The following is a 14,418-nucleotide window of genomic DNA, read 5'->3' on the forward strand; positions in this document are numbered from 1 at the left end:
GTTCGAGCAATTCTCCTGTCTCAGCCTCCCAAGTAGCTGCCCGGCTAATTTTTTTTTATTTTTAGTAGAGACAGGGTTTCACCATATTGGTCAGGCTTGCCTCGAACTCCTGATCTCAGGTGATCCACCCGCCTCGGCCTCCCAAAGTACTGGGATTACAGGTGTGAGCCACCGTGTCCAGCTGAGCTTGTTCAGTTAAAAGGAAGGGACACAGAAACCTCCACAGCTCCCCATCTGTAACAGGCAATCGGAGGCGCGACTGCGGCCCCTGCAGCCCCTGCACAGACCTCCTTGCCCATGATGTTTCTTCTGAGCAGAAACCTCCAGAGGCCCACAGGGCCTTCCTGTGACCCACACCCCCAGCGCTGTGTGCTGACATCTGACTGCAGCCAGTGGGAGGGCAGGAGTGGCAGCCTAGCCCCGCCTGGTATCATGGTCCCTGTTTGTTTCCAGAAGGTGCAGCATGCAACTCCTGAAGGCAAGAGGCCTGCGAAGGCATTCAGGGCAACTTGAGAGACTGCGCCCACTGCTCGGCCAGGCTGTGGGGCTGAGGGTGGTGGTAGGGAATGCTGACGAACCCAAGAAGTAGATCTGGGTTCAGACAAGAAAGGCCTGCTCAGGCTCTCTGGGGCCCAGCCGACCAGAACCATGTCTGCGCTCATGAACAGCCTCTTTATTTCTCAGCCAGGGCCTACCGAAGGCTGAGCCACCTCTCATCCACTCCTACAAGCCCTCTGGCCCCCAGTGCACCAATGGATTGAGGGGCTCCATGACTGGCTGGCCCTGTGCTGCAGGTTCAGTGGGGTAGAGTGCTATCCCAGCCCCCAGAGCTGTGGCTGGGAGTCAGTCCCTGGGAAGCCAGGACTCTGTCACTATGACCTGATGTGATTCCACCAGGGAGCTGGGCTCCCCACCCCATGACAAATTGATACAGGCCTCACAGAACAGAAGAGGGGCCCTCCCTGTACTTGTGAATGTGCTCCTGAGGCTGGGAGGGTAGGGTGGAGTAAAAGGCAGGGGACGCTCACTCTATGCTGAAGGGGCTGGGGGCTGAGATTGGTGCCCTGTCTTCCTGGGTTCAAATCCTGCTTCTGCTACTTCTTAGCTGTGCTGCCATAGGCAAGTCACTTCATCTCTCTGGGGCTCAGTTTACACAGATATAAAAAATGAGGGCCGGGCACGGTGGCTCACACCTATAATCCTAGCACTTTGGGAGGCCGAGGCGGGCAGATCAGGTGAGGTCAGGAGATGGAGACCATCCTGGCTAACACAGTGAAACCCTGTCTCTACTAAAAATACAAAAAATTAGCCAGGCATGTTGGCTCGTGCCTGTAGTCCCAGCACTTTGGGAGGCCAAAGTGGGTGGATTACCCAAGGTAGGAGTTCGAGACCAGCCTGGCCAACATGGTGAGTGCCCGTCTCTACTAAAAATATAAAAATTAGCCGGGCATGATGGTGCGTGCCTGTAGTCCCAGCTACTCCAGAGGCTAAGGCAGGAGAATCACTTGAAGCCAGGAGGTGGACGTTGCAGTGAGCTGAGATTGTGCCACTGCACTCCAGCCTGGGTAACAGAGGGAGACTCTGTCTCAAAAAAAAAAAAAAAAAAAAGAGGGCCCTTTCCTGTTAGGGGAGAGCTGTGCGAGGTAAGGGTCTCGGACACCGTTTCTTGTTTTCATCATATAGACAGAACAGCCGTGCTGCAAAGATGGTCAATGTACCTAAAACCGAAGAGCCTTCTGTAAGAAGTGTGGCAAGCATCAGCCTCACAAAGTGACACAGTATAAGAAGAGCAAGGATTCCTTGTATGCCCAGGGAAAGAGGCGCTATGATCGGAAGCAGAGTGGCTATGGTGGGCAGACAAAGCCAATTTTCTGGAAGAAGGCTAAGACCACAAAGAGGATTGTGCTAAGGCTGGAATGTGTTGAGCCTAACTGCAGATCCAAGAAGATGCTGGCCATCAAGAGACACAAGCATTTTGAACTGGAAGGAGATAAGAGAAAGGGCCAAGTGATCCAGTTCTAAACTTTGGGAAATTTTTCTTTTGATTTGAAGAGAAAATGTTGAAGCCATAGAAAAATTACCTGTAGGAAAATAAATACAGTGATATTCTTTAAAAAAAAAAAATGAGGATAACCATTAACCACATCCTGGGATAATCAGGCAGATCAACTGACTGTGAATATGAAGAACCCAGTGCAGAATGGGCACAGCAATGCCCAGTGCTTCTAGAGAAAGTAAGCCTAAGGGGTGGGGAAGGATCCCAACTGGGCTGTGCAGCCTGGAGTACACATGCGTGTTGGGGACTGTCTGGCCAGGAACAACCAAGAGAGCCCCCCAGAGTATAGGCCTGCCTGGGGCATTCACTGCCCCTCCCAGCCACCCCAAGCCTGAAGGCTTCACCGCTCCTACCCCTCCCCATTGCCTTTCCAACCCTCCTGCCCACCCCCAGTGCCTGTGGACAAGTCTAGGGCTGTTGACTGGGATCCCAATGCCATGCCTCGAATGGAGACTTCCTGGCCTGGCAGGACTCACAGGAGCTTAGAGGACCAAGGAGAAAAAACTTGCACTCATGCACACATGCACATGCGAACACATGCGTGCACACACACAGAGGGACACAGAACCAGCCAGGCACACACATGCAACCATGGCCGGCAACCAACCTTCCCTCCCTCCCTCCCTCCCTACTTCCTTCCTTCCCTCCCTCCCTCTTTCTTTCCTCCCTTCCTTCCCTCCTTCCCCCTCCCTTTCTCCATCTCCCCCTCAGTCCCTCCTCACACTTCCTTCCCCACCTTCTCTTCTACCCCCTCCCCACCTTCTCTTCTACCCCCTCCCCCATCCCCACTCCCTTCCCTCAGACCACTCTGCCTGGCCCACTATGCCAGAGTGTGCATAACCTCTGTGGTATCCACAGGATACCTAGAAATGCCCCCAGCCTCTCGTTCTGGGTCCAGAATAAGCAGATGCCTTGGGGGTAGTATTGGGGTGGGGGTATTCAATCACCCCTGCTCCCCTCATAGCCTTCAGTCCTGTGCCTGGCACCCACTGCTTTGGGGTTTCTATTTATACCTAGTTCTTTTACCAGACTAGCAAAGGCAAGTTTGCATCCTGGCCGCACTCCAGCCTAACTCTGTGACCTCAGGCAAGTCATTGGACATGGCTGGCCCCAGTTTTCTCAACTCAAAATGGGGCTGTCATGCCTTTTTTTTTTCTTTGGAGACAGGGTCTCATTCTGTCACCCAGGCTGGAGTGTGGTGGTGCCATCATGGCTCACTGCAGCCTTCAACTACTGGGCTCAAGTGATCCTCCCACTTCAGCCTCCCAAGTAACTGAAACTATAGGCATTGGCCGGGCGCGGTGGCTCACGCCTGTAATCCCAGCACTTTGGGAGGCCGAGGTGGGCAGGTCACGAGGTCAGGAGATCAAGACCATCCTGGCTAACACGGTGAAACCCCGTCTCTACCAAAAAGACAAAAAATTAGCTGGCTGTGGTGGCGGGTGCCTGTGGTCCCAGCTACTTGGGAGGCTGAAGTGGAAGAATGGCGTGAACCCTGGAGGCGGAGCTTGCAGTGAGCCAAGATTGCGCCACTGCACTCCAGCCTGGGCGACAGAGTGAGACTCCGTCTCAAAAAAAAAAAAGAAACTATAGGCATGTGCCACCACACGTGGCTAATTTTTAAAAATTTTTTGTAGAGACAAGGTCTCGCTCTGTTGCCCAGGCTGGTTTCAAACTCCTAGTGTCATGCCTTTCTTACTGGGTGTGGAGGGAAGATCTTGAATGAAACGCAACTAGCACGGTGCTTGTCTGCTCACTCACTCTCATCCTCCAAGGTCAGAGCTGGCCTTCCTCTCTGGGGACAAGTGCCCCTGGACAGCCCCTAGGGATGGCTGAATGCACAGATCGCCCAGCTAGTTCCCCTCCCTCCTCTTTAGCCCAGAGGAGGAGGTATTGGGTGGGCCGCCCCCACTCAAAGTAGTTTCATCACTTACTGCCCGGGACCTCACCTGCAGGGTCATCCCTGTTAGGCACCCACCTCCCTTCCACCCCATCTATCCTCTACCTGCTCAACTCCTGCATCTGCAAGGCCTGGAGAGTCTCTTGCTCCTGCCCCCATTTTCCCATCTTTGTCCTGAACCCCACCTGCCTTCTCTTTCACAATCCCCTCTCTTGACAGGGTGTGGCTCCCATGGGGGCCTGGGGTCCACAAGCCTACCCAGTTCCCTTCATCCCCTCTTCTGCTTTCAGGTCTCCAGCCCAGGCTGCCTCCATCCCACCCCCACCAAGCTGGAAGACCAACACAATTTAGACAGGACTTGTGTCCCAGCTGCCCCTGGCCCCTCAGTTTCCTCATCTGTAATTTAAGAATAAAAATACCGGCTGGGTGAGGTGGCTCACGCCTGTAATCCCAGCACTTTGGGAGGCTGAGGCGGGTGGATCATGAGGTCAGGAGATCAAGATCATCCTGGCTAACAGGGTGAAACCCCATCTCTACTAGAAAAAAATACAAAAAAATTAGCTGGGCGTGGTGGCAGGTGCCTGTAGTCCCAGCTACTCCGGAGGCTAAGGCAAGAGAATGGCATGAACCCAGGAGGTAGAGGTTGCAGTGGGCTGAGATCATGCCACTGCACTCCAGCCTGGGCGACACAGCAAGACTCTGTCTCAAAAAAAAAAAAAAAAGAATAAAAATACCATTCGGGTGCGGTGGTTCATGCCTATAATTCCAGCACTTTGGGAGGCAGGAGGACTTCTTGAGCCCAGGAGTTTGAGACCAACCCGGGCAATATAGTGAGGCCCTATCTGTACAAAAATTTTAAAAATTACCTGGGTGTGGTGGCACACACCTGTGGTCCCAGCTATTCAGGAGGCTGAGGTTGGAGGATCACTTGAGCCTGGGAGGTCAAGGCTACAGTGAGCTGTAATCATGCTACTGCACTCCAGTCTAAGCGACAGGGCAAGACCCTGTCTCAAAAAAAACAAAAACAAAACCTATGTTTTGGTATATTGTAAGACTAAATTAGAAAACCTATGTATCAGTCGGGTGCAGTGGTTCTTACCTATAATCTCAGCACTTTGGGAGGCCAAGGTGAGTGGATTACCTGAGGTCAGGAGATTGAGACCAGCCTGACCAACGTGGTGAAACCCCCTCTCTACTAAAAATACAAAAATTAGCTGGGTGTGGTGGCAGGCGCTTGTAATCCCAGCTACTCAGGAGGCTGAGGCAGGAGAATCTCTTGAACCCAGGAGGCGGAGGTTGCAGTGAGCCAAGATCATGCCATTGCACTCCAGCCTGAGTGCAGTGAAAAAAAAAAGAAAAAGAAAACCTATGTATCTGGCATACAGGTCAATATAAACAACAGGAAAGGATGGATAAATAAATGAACTAGACCTGGAGTCTGCTCCCCCATTACAATGTCCCTATGAAGCCCCACTTTTAGAGGCAGTCTAGCTGGGGGAGGTCAGCCGAGGGTGGCTCAGAAAGAGGGAGAAGGCTGACTCAGGTGTCAGGATGAGGCCTTGGGAGGCCCAGCGGGGCTTTCTCTGACTCAGGAAGTCTAGAGCAGTAGCCCAGGGCCTGCCCTGTGCCTGGGACCCAAGGTCCTTAGCTTTCAGCAGAGGATCCACGCAGGGCCACTGCCAGCCCAAAGGCACCACTTTCTGCAGACAGAGCCCTGGGCCAGGACACCTGACTTGGGAGGGGAGCATGTGCTGGATTTCAGGAGCTAGATGCTACTCTGGCTGGACATCCTGTGCCTGGCAGGAACCTGGCGCCCCTAGTGACTCTGAGGATGGCAAAGGGGCTTACGTTTCTCCAGGCCAACTCCCCACTCAGCAACTTGCCCAGTGCCCATGGCCTCCAGGCCCGCTCCTCCCCAGGCTTCATGCCCCCTCACCCCTTAGTACTGACTGTCTCAGCACGGATGGTCATAAAGCAGGGTTGATGTTAGGCTTTGACCAAAGGTCAGGAGATTGAGAAGAATGACATCCCAGCTCAGCACAAGCAACGGGGACAATTAAACAGTAGCCGTCCTTGTTTGAAAACCCATCAGAGCCGTTTCCTGTGCTGCTACACCCCACTCAGGTCACAGCTTGCTGACGCCTTCTTGGGTTTCTACCCACCCCCATCCCTGTTTGAAACGCCTGTTCTTTTATTCTTATTTGTGGCAGTTTAGCCCTCCTCCCCTGCCTCTGCAAATCAGATATGTCTCCATTTCAGAGCCCACTCAGGCAGCTTGCTAAACTAGGGGCAACTATCAATGCAGGCTGCAACTTTCAGCTACAGTTTATCTTTGAAAAAGCTGCACCCATTCTTACATAGTATTCCCTTGTCCACCCACACAGACACATAGACAAAGGATGGTAGAAAGATTTATTCTTCTGGAATTTTTTTCTTCTTCCTCATGCATTTGGTCACTTTCTCATCTCATGTTTAATTTGTTAAAGCCAATCTCAGACACATTTTGGATCATGAACACCTGTCACAGGTTTATCATAAGTTGGGAACAAGTTTAGGAAAACAAAAGGGAACAAGTTTAGGAAAACAAAACACAATCGAGTCCTCCAGCATTGCGGGAAAAGCCGTGTCATGCAGTGATTTGGAGCACGGATACTGAGCCAGATGGCCTGGGTTGCAGTCCCAGTTTTGCCTCTTTGTAGCTGTGTGACCTTGAGCAAGTTTACTTAACCTCTCTATGCCTCAGCTTCTCACTTGTGAACAGCAGATAATAATAGCACTCACTTCATGGGTTTGTTGTACCTGAAATCCAATTTAATCCAAATTACATGTATCAATTTTAATTTTAATTTTTGTAGGGGGAGTGTCTTGCTGTGTTGCCCAGGCTGGTCTTAAACTCCCAGCCTCAAAAGATCCTCCCACCTCAGCCTCCCAAGTAGCTGGGATTACAGATGCACACAACCACACCCAGGTAAATGTTTTATGTTTTGTAGAGACGGGGTCTCACTATGTTGCCCAGGCTGGTCTCAAACTCCTGGGCTCAAGCAATTCTTCCACCCTCAGCCTCCTGAGTAGCTGGGATTACAGACGTGAGCCACTGCACCCAGCCTTAAGTGAATTAATACATGTAAGATCCCGGCCAGGCGCGGTGGCTCATGCCTGTAATCCCAGCACTTTGGGAGGCCGAGACGGGCAGATCACGAGGCCAGGAGATGGAGACCATCCTGGCTAACACGGTGAAACCCCCTCTCTACTAAAAATACAAAAAATTAGCCTGGCGTGGTGGCGGGCGCCTGTAGTCCCAGCTACTTGGGAGGCTGAGGCAGGAGAATGGCGTGAACCTGAGAGGTGGAGCTTGCAGTGAGCCGAGATCGGGCCACTGCACTCCAGCCTGGGGGACAGAGCGAGACTCCGTCTCAAAAACAAACAAACAAACAAAAAAACAAAAAACAAACAAACAAACAAAAAAACACGAAAAAGCATGTAAGATCCCAAAGCAGTGGCTAGCACACAATAAGCATGATCTGAGTGTTGGCTGTTATGAGCAAGTTTATATAGGAGAAGAAGGAGGAATGTTAGATAAGGTTGTTTAACTATGTACAGGTCTGGTTAGCTTTACAGGGCTGTAAAGCTGTCACATTCGTATCAGCTGCAGGGGTTAAACCTGGGTCACACCAACTGGGACCATCCCTCTAAATTGCCAGGTGTGGGCTGTTCATCAGAAATACCAACTAAAGTTTGTTATTTTGTTTTATTTTTTCAGGGGCCTTAGGGTAGCTTGCTTTCTCAGACCTCAGCCTATATCCCTGAATGATTATCAGGAAAATGTTTTAATCCAGCAAGGCCTGGGGAATGGGAGATGGCAGAGAGGATGGGAGAGCAGGGGAGCCTGTTCCACCACAGCCAGATGGTGCTTGGCCGAGCAGGAAGAGGACTGTGTGGCCACTAAGCTGGGAGGTGCTGGGCAGTGAGGCCTGGGATGCATCTGTGGTCCTAGGCATGGGAACAGCATTCGGTGCAGTCATAGTTCCTGGCTGCTGGCCACACTGTCTTCTGAATCCTTGGCCCACACAGAGCTCCCTCCTTGAGTTCTCAGAGCCCTGGCCAGCCCCAGAACCCTCTGCCCAGCTTTCTGCTGGCCTGACTGTCCTGTGGAGGAGGGAAAGCAGGACTGCAGGAGGATGTGGCCAGACCAAGTTGGAAGCCAAGAGGGGCTTGGCAGCTCCCCGAGGGCTGGCACTGTGCCCCCTCCTCTTCCACTCCCCACTGCCCACGCTGCTCAGGACTTGACACAAGAGCATTCAGTTAATAGAGATGTGGTGGTGTTGCTTGGGAAAAGCCAACCCAAAGATACAAGGTCACCTGACATTTAGCAGTGCTGTTCAATGGAAATAAAATAGGAGCCACATGTTATCTGAAATTTTCTAGCAGACAGTAAGGAGAAACAGATGAAATCAATTTTAGCAATATATTTAAGAGAACCCAATTTATCTAATGGAACCCTATGTTACCATTTCAATATGTAATCATATACAAAATTATTAAGATATTTCACATTCTTTTGTTTCATGCTAAGTCTCCTAAATCCTGTGTATATGTTACACTTACCACCCATATCAATGTATACTAGCCCCTGCAGGAGAGGAAAAAACTTTTCCTCTACACTCTCTTGTTCTGTGATTGGAGCTTTCGAATTAAACTGACAAAAGACAGATTAACAGGAGAAGAAGTTTATTATGTCTGCATACCATACCAACAAAGGACGTAGCTGGCTGGTTAAATAGAGCTGAAGGCTTATATACCTAACTCAGTAGGGAAAAGGGAGGGGAAAGAAAGGGCTTCTATGGGAAAAACAAATAGGTTTCTTTAGCAAAGACAAATGGGGTTTTAAGAGAACGGACAGGTGATAAAGTTTGTGAAATATTTGTCTATATAGGTATGAGTGGTCGCTTTGTCTTGTTGGGGCCATGAAACTCCCCCTATGACAGAGTTTATGGTAGCCTTACTTCCTAGAAGTTACTGCTTTTTGTCAGTAAAGGAAGCTCCTAGGAGGCTTTTTTCTGCATCTGTTGAATCTCAAATGTCTTCAGCTTAAAATAATGTTTATGCCAACTCTGGGGCTCCTAGTGGGTTCCCACACATTTCAAGTGCTCAACAGTCATATGCGGCTACCTTATCAGATGGTGCAGGTGCAGAATCATTAAATCATGGAACCCCAGGGCAAGACAGCTCCTGGAGACGCTGGCAAGCATGCCCTCTGCCACCTTCTTCCCCGTGCCTGGCCCGTACTTTGCTTGAGTGTCTCCCAAGCTGGGTGCCCACGACCCCTGCCTCCCCAGCAGCTTCCTCCAGACCAGTGGCTCAGGCTCCGTGGTAGATTGAGTTGCTGATGTTGAGCAGAAATCTCCCTCCCGCCTAAATGGGCAACCCAACATCTTTCCCAAAGCACTGGCACAAACCCGCCGTGAGGGTGGCTGGCAGGAACTATTGTTGAATTTTACCTAGAGGGTCCGTGTCCAGCAGCAAGTGGGGACAGGGGGATGCTAGGATACAAGGTCATCCTTGCCATGCCTTGGCCCAGCGAGTGGTCTCCATGGCCCCTCAGAGGGAGGGTGCATTCTAGCACCGTGGCCGAGCGGGCACTCACCAAAACCCTAACGTAGAAAGCCCGGCTCCAGTCACAGCCTGCCTGGGGCTGGCCCTGGCCCCGGCTGCCGCTCTCCTTCCCGCAGCTGAATCCTAATAGGAGGCGCAGAATCCTAATACAGCCTCCAGGTTTCACAGATCGGGAAACCGAGGCGCGGTTCTCGCGCGTCCACCTTCAGCCCATGCCCGGGCTGCAACCAATTGCAACAAAGTCCCAGGGGCCTCCGGAGAAAACGTGGGAGCCTTCCCGCCCTGGCGGGCCCTTGCCAGCTCTCTGCTCCTCGGACACAGGCGGCGGGCGGGCGCGGGCCTCAGGGACCCGGCCGCTGGGGCGGGAGTCTCCGGGGAACCGTGATGTAATCCAGCGCCCCGGCTTGCAGGAGCGGCCCCCAGGCGCCGCCCGTGGCTTGTTTACTCGACTAGGGGCGCGGGGTGGAGTCGCGGCCGCCGGGCCCCGCCCCGCCCCCCACCGTGCTCGCCCCCGCACCTTCCCCCAACCCCTCCACCCCAACAGCTGGAGGGAGCCCGAGGGGCTGTTGGAGGCTTGCGGGTGTTGGTCCTGTTTCTGCCTTAGATGTTCCAAGACCTGGCGCAGTGGCCGAGCCACACGGGTGACTCTGAAAGGGCCTGAGCCCTCCACGAGCTCTCTCAGTCAACAGCCCCCAAAGTAGCTCAAAAGAACATTCCAACGAAGTAAAATCCCGGAGCTTGCTATGCCTACGCAGCCTCAGGACAAGGGCCCTCCTATCCGGTCCCCCAGTCGCCGCATCGTCCTGGCCTGTCTCCTGCTCCTGTCTCCTGTGATAGTCGGCACCGTGGGGAGCCCTTCTTTGGACTCCCCAAAAGTCTGCCTCGGGGGACAAAAACAGCATTTCCCAGGGGGCTCTACTACTCCTGGCACAGAGAAAGAGAGTTTGCTCTTGGCTAGGCAAAGTTAACACCCTGGAGGGCTGAAGGGCAGAACTGCTTAGGGGTTGGGGCTCCTCGCTTAGGGCAGCGATTCCCAGTCCTCGGCTCTTTCCAGCCCCAAGCCAAGGCCTGGCTCACTGGGCCAGTGGGGAACAGCAGGGCTCCCTGCACACACAGCACCCTCTCAAACTGGGCTATTCAGCCAGACACAGGCCTCCCACCCCTAGGGGAGAGCAAGAACAAGGCAGTGTGTGACCAGATGGTAATGAATGGGAACAGATCTAGAGGGTGCAATGCTGATGCCAGCAAAAACCCCAACAGCTGTGACCTGTGCCCACCGCCAGGGTTTTCTCATCTAGACTCTCCATTGCCTGGTGAGGCAGGCAGGCTGCCTACAGATGAGGGAGCTGAGGCTCAGAGAGAGCAGGGGAGCCTGAGGTTACCCTAGGAAGTTGGTGACAGCTGCAACTAGGACCTAAACCCCTGTGTGCTTGTCTCTCATGCGCTTTTTTTTTTTAATGGACAGTATAATATGAACATATTTCATGCAATCTTGAGAGCCCAAGAGCCCTGTGACTGGGAGCAGTCCAGGAGGGCTTCCTGGATGAGAGGCCAGGCCTCAGCCAGATGAGGGAGGAGGGGCACGATTTGGAGAGGGAGGTGTGAGGTGAGAAGGCTTCTCTGAGCTGGGAAATAGGAAGAAAGGGGATGGGCTGGGTGGGATGGCCCTCACCTGTAATCCCAGCACTTTGGGAGGCTGGGGAAGAGGATTGTTTCAGACCAGTTTGGGCAATATAGTGAGACCACTATCTCTACCAAAAATAAAAAATGTGGCACGCGCCTGTGGTCCCAGCCACCTGAGAGGCTGACATGGGAGGATTGCTTGGGCCCTGGAGGTCAAGGCTGTAATGAGCCATGATCGTGCCACTGCACTCCTGCCTGGGTGACAGAGCGAGACCTTGTCTCAAAAAAAAGGAGAAAGGGGAGGTTAACCTGGGAAGAGAACAGTCCGGGTTAGGACTGTTTGCTGCAGGAAGTAAGGGTGCAAAAGGTCTCGCCAAAGAAGAGGGTCTGGGGTCAGTCAGGGAGGAGGCCAGCCAGGGTCAAGAGAAGTTCCTGGGGAGGGGGTGTGGTGGGCAGATGCAGGATTGGAGACTACTGGTATTGGGGGCAGCATTTCCAGTCCAGCCTTCCACTGCAGACTCTAGCATTTCCCAGCTGTCTGGCTTTGGGTATGTTATCTTCCCTCTGTGGGCCTCAGTTTCCTTGTTTATAAGATGGAGATCAGCTCCCCATGCTGCCCAGGGCTGAGAAGGTGCTTTGTGACTGGCTTTACATACTCGAGGGTGTGAGGGACTCACATATCAATGTGACGGAGAGGCTGGAGTCAGGGGAGACCTCTCCATGGAGCTTCTCCCTGTCATGTATTCCCTGCCCTTACAGAGAGAGGCCCCATACACTTGTTCCCTCCAACTCTGCCGGCATGTTGGGGAGGCCCCTAGGCTTAGTAAATATTTGTGTCTCTGCTCTAGTTGGTGGCTGCTGGAACATTCTGTCCTGCTTCTCATTCATCTAGGCTTCTGCCTGAGGCTGTGAAGTTATTGCAAAAGATCAAGAGCCCAGGGTGGGAACTTCTAGGTCCTTCGCCAGCCCCCCTCCTGCCTACTCCTCCTGAGCCCCAGTTTATTCCTGAAGTTCAGAACCCTGTGCTAGGCCCTGTGCACTTTGGGAGGCTGAAGTGGGTGGATCACCTGAGGTCAGGAGTTCGAGACCAGCCTGGCCAACGTGGTGAAACCCCATCTCTACTAAAAACACAAAAATTAGCCAGGCGTGGTGGCATGTGCCTATAGTCATAGTCCCAGCTACTTGGGAGGGCGAGGCAGGAGAATTGCTTGAACCTGGGAGGTGGAGGTTGCCAGTGAGCCGAGATTGTGCCATTGCACCTCCAGCCTGGGCAACAGAGTGAGACTCCGTCTCAAAAAACAAAAAAAAAAAAAAAAAAGAAAAAGGAAAAAAAAGAAAGAAACGAAAGGAAGAAAGAGAGAGAGAGAGAGAGACGTGTGACTCTAAAGAACCTCTCTGGGCACGGTGGCTCATGCCTGTAATCCCAGCACTTTGGGAGCCCAAGATAGGAGGATTGCTTAAGCCCAGGAGTTTGAGAACAACCTGGGCAACATAGTGAGACCCTATCCCTAGTTTTAAAAAGAAAACCTCTCCTTTTGCTATGAGAAGAGCTAGGACATTGGGTCCGAATGTTAGCTCAGTAGCTGGCCTGATGTGTGGTTTTGGTTGAGTCCCACTACCTCTCTCAGCTTATTTCCTCATTCCTGAAAAGGTGGTGAAATGGTTTGGACCAGTGCCTGGCACTTACTAAGCTGTTTTCTTCCTTAGCCTTCCTTCCATGCCTCTGCACTGTCTTCCTGGAAGTTTGGGCCTGCCCTATTTAACCAATTAAATTAACAAGGATAAGAAGTTTCCGACTTTTATTGGGTACTCTATACAGTGGTGTGCTGGCAAATGTTAAAAACCAGCTCTAAATACATTTTTTTTAAGTTCTAGGCCAGGCACAGTGGCTCATGCCTGTAATCCCAGCATTCTGGGAGGCCGAGGCAGGTGGATCACCTGAGGTCAGGAGTTCAAGACTAGCCTGACCAATATGGTGAAACCCCATCTCTACTAAAAATACAAAAATTAGCTGGGTGTTCAAGGTGGCACGCACCTGTAGTTCTAGCTACTCAAAAGGCCGAGACAGGAGAATCACTTGAATCTGAGAGGCAGAGGTTGCAGTGAGCTGAGATCACACCACCACACTCCAGCCTGGGCAATAGAGTGAGACTACATCTAAAATAAAATAAAATAAAAGTTCCGTTTTGCAGTGTTTGCCCTATTTCCGTGCTGTTAATACTCACCATGGCCATTTCTTTTTTCTCTTTTTCTTTTTTCTGAGACAAGTTTCGCTCTTGTTGCCCAGGCCGGAGTGCAATGGCACGATCTTGGCTTACTCCAAACTCCACCTCCCAGGTTCAAGCTATTCTCCTGCTTCAGCCTGCTGAGTAGCTGGGACTACAAGCATCCACCACCACGCCCGGCTAATTTTTGTATTTTAGTAGAGACAGGGGTTCGCCACATTGGCCAGGCTGGTCTCGAACTCCTGACATCAGATGATCCACCAGCCTCAGCCTCCCAAAGTGCTGGAATTACAGACGTGAGCTACCGCGCCCGGCCCACAATGGCCATTTCAAGGCTACCAACATGACATCACAGAAAGTGAACTGTGACCTAGTGAGAGCTGGCAGGCCACAACACAGCACTGCCTGTGGGATTTGCTACACAATTTGCAGGGCCCAATACAAAATGAAATTGCAGATTCCCTGTTCAAAATGCATGCGGAAATGTCTTCCCTTTTTTCCATGATGCCTCTCACAACCTGTCATGGTGTTGCGTTTTTTGGTAATTTATAATTAATGTTCTTACACCCTCCAGCTCGGGACATGCACAGGGCAAAAGCGGACCTTCACACTTCAGGGGGTTGGCACATGTGGAACCTAGTAACTCGCAGGCTCCCCCTTCCAGCAGCCACCAGACAGACTCACTGGGAAGTAGAGGCAGGCATCTTCCCTTCCTACAGGCCCATAGTCCCAACTAAGTCCCAACCTCATAGCCAGGAGGCACTAGGGGCTGGGATGGGAGTGGAGAGAAGCTCACCCTCCCTAAGCCACCCACTGAACATGGCATATTGCTGCCAGCCTGGGACAGGACGGCCACCACCTGTCCGCTCTGACACTGTGGGGTGCATGTACTTGGCCCTGGCGCACCCACCCCACCCAGGCCCTCAAGGGAGCGAAGGGTGGCAGTGTTGCAGGGCAGGGGTGGCAAGGGGGCTGGGTGGCACTGGAGCACCGGAGGTTGA

At 52.3% G+C, this 14,418-nt stretch overlaps 1 pseudogene; it reads left to right on the forward strand.

Moving 5' to 3' along the window:
* The first annotated feature begins 1,705 nt into the window (after window positions 1-1,705).
* On the forward strand, window positions 1,706-2,022 carry LOC116482241 (large ribosomal subunit protein eL42-like; annotated as a pseudogene).
* The last annotated feature ends 12,396 nt before the right edge of the window (window positions 2,023-14,418 follow it).

Source organism: Hylobates moloch, unplaced genomic scaffold, assembly GCF_009828535.3.
Source record: "Hylobates moloch isolate HMO894 unplaced genomic scaffold, HMol_V3 SCAFFOLD_14, whole genome shotgun sequence".
Classification (NCBI taxonomy): Eukaryota; Metazoa; Chordata; class Mammalia; order Primates; family Hylobatidae; genus Hylobates; species Hylobates moloch.